Here is a 2,595-nt window from a genome sequence, read left to right as displayed (position 1 = left end):
ATATTCATGATGAGATAGCCTTACACACTCTTAGGGACTGCGATTTTGCTAAGATTGTTTGGTTTTCCTTTCTTCCTTTGAGTTGGCACAGGAAGCTCTTTAATTCTGATTTGCAGGAATGGCTTTTATGAAACCTCTCACAAGACCATAATTGATAAATCACTTTCAGCATGGCTACCTCTTCTCTCTGGTTCACCCGAAAACAAAATGATTTTGACACCTCCCTGCACAATTCTTGAACATATCAAAACAAGGATTGATGAGCCGAACCGACTCTCCAAGTATATTCCGCAGCAGTTCATTCATCGTGTCAGCCACGAATGCTATATTCGCTGGAATCCTCCATAGGAAAACATAATCAAACTCATGTTGATAACTCTTTTTTGAATCACTCCAATAATGCATCATGTGGTGGTGTTTCTCGGAACCACCTAGGAGAATTTTTGAAGGGTTTCTCGTGTAATCTTGGGAGTTACTCAATTATGCATGCTGGGCTCTGGGAGATTAATTATGGACTCCAAATAGCAATGGCTAATAATTATAATCTTTTTATTGTGGAGTTTGATTCATAAGCATTAAAGTTCATAACCCAAGGGTGTATTGTTGTCCATCCCTGTACTAGTGCGCTCCCCTTGTGAAAGATATCGAGATCAAGTCCACTAGAGTTCCCAACATTACATGGGTGCACACTCCTCATGAAGGAAATTTCGCCGCTGATCATCTTGCAAAGAAGGGACAAAACCTTCCCCTTGGCCTTCACACCTTTGATGTTGCACCCTTTGATATTAGTCATATCTTAGCTTTTGATTGTTCGGGCACTCTTATATTAAAAGGTTTTAGTTAGTTTCTTTTTCTTTTGGGGTCTGCAGACCCCGTTCATCCAAAAAAAATAAAAAAATACAACTCAATCCCTTATAATTTTTGCAAAAATCTATATGAACAAAGATATATTTTGCACCACCATATTTAAATAAGGCCAAACAAAGACACTAAAGGGTTGTCGAAAAACATCAACAAAAAAAAAAAAAATCTACATCATTATAGTAAATCTTACATCACATTTGAGAATTACACCAAATAATAAGTCATACCAAAATATAATCAAAGTTAACTCAAAAATCTAATTATCATAATTTTCACAAAATACCATAAATAACTCAATCAATACTAGATCAATCTAAAAATGAATTGAATTACTGTAATTTTTTGAGAATCTATCAAGTCCCAAAAGCTCTTGTCCAAATGTAAATTATTAAAGAATTTTAAAATAACTTTCACCACCTATGCAAAAGACAAAAAGATTTTTATTTAGGCAAATAATTACTTGATTAATCTATCAATTCTGTTTCCATACCTAATATATGATATGTAATGCTTCACCAATTGAATAGAAATTAGAAACAAGTATCACATTGATGTTAGCAAGAGTTAGAATTACTTAAATATTATTAAGAACACAATTTAAAGACCTTGCCACCTTGAATATCTTTTTTAAAATTTAGAACCTATCTCCTTCACTCAACAAGAATATGAATTATCACAATCTTCATCAATATAGGATGAAACTTAGAATGGTAATAATATTTTACTTCAAAAAAAATTATCACAGAAAAACAGAGAATATAAACAACACAAAACGAGCTGAATTCATGGCAAGACACTGCAAAATTAGGTACACTCATGGTAAAATGTTGCAAAACTATTTTTTTTCATGGCAAACACACACTAAAAATATAGAAAAAAGAAGAAAGAACCAAGAGCAGTAAATGCACGAGAGAAAAAATGACTAAAACAACGACAATAAGTTACCCTTAACACAGTGACATCGGTGATGACAAAGAATAGCTCCTAGCGGTAACGACGAAAGGTGAAGCTTAAACAACGATCCGATAAATTATAAAAGAAAGGACGAAAGAACAGAAAAGTTCTAATCTATTAAAAAACGAGATGAAATTAGAATAGAAAAATTTGAATGTGGATAAATTTTAAAAAAATATTATTAAAATTTTAATTTTAATTTTTTTTATATTCCTACGTTTTAAAGGTATTGAAATCCCAAACTAAAATTTTAGTTACATTCTCTTTTTTTTGTCAGTAGATTAAACAACTCTCAATTCTAGATATCTCAATAAATTAGACAATCTCTAATTCTAAATATACAATATATTTACGTATTCTTCATATATTTATCAAATTTTTACCTCAATTGCAACTTCTAAGATTTAAATCCTAGACTTTTGAAGTGAGAAGGAGAAGATATGTCATATGAGTTAGGAAGGAGAGAAAAGTGAACTGAAATTTCAGCATCAGTGTTTGAGTGGTGTCCCTCTGCGTCTCATTAAGTATGTGTTTGGATTCACGTTAAGCAAACTGGAGTTTGAATGGAAGTGATTTTGTAGAATTAATTTTGGATAAAAGTGAGTTTGTGCCAACATAATTTATATTTGACAATTTTTACTAAAATTAATTTTGATAAAATAAATATTGTTTGGATAATATTAGTTAAAATCACTTCTAGATAAATAATTAATTAATTATTAAAAAAATATAATATTAAATTATAATATTATTTTTTAAAGTATATTTAATTTTTTT

The 2,595-nt window shown here is 30.4% G+C and overlaps 1 protein-coding gene across 3 annotated transcripts in view; it reads left to right on the top strand.

Moving 5' to 3' along the window:
- The window catches only part of LOC107625031 (serine/threonine-protein kinase 19), a 6,185-nt gene continuing 5,856 nt past the window's right edge, over positions 2,267–2,595 (top strand). For all 3 annotated transcript variants that reach the window (XM_021115614.1, XM_021115613.1, XM_016327558.2), the window contains exon 1: positions 2,267–2,346. The gene's annotated coding sequence lies outside the window, so the exon portion shown is untranslated. The remainder of the gene's footprint in view (positions 2,347–2,595) is intronic.

The sequence above is a fragment of the Arachis ipaensis genome, chromosome B02 (assembly GCF_000816755.2).
Source record: "Arachis ipaensis cultivar K30076 chromosome B02, Araip1.1, whole genome shotgun sequence".
Classification (NCBI taxonomy): Eukaryota; Viridiplantae; Streptophyta; class Magnoliopsida; order Fabales; family Fabaceae; genus Arachis; species Arachis ipaensis.
This window is presented reverse-complemented; position numbering and strand designations above follow the sequence as displayed.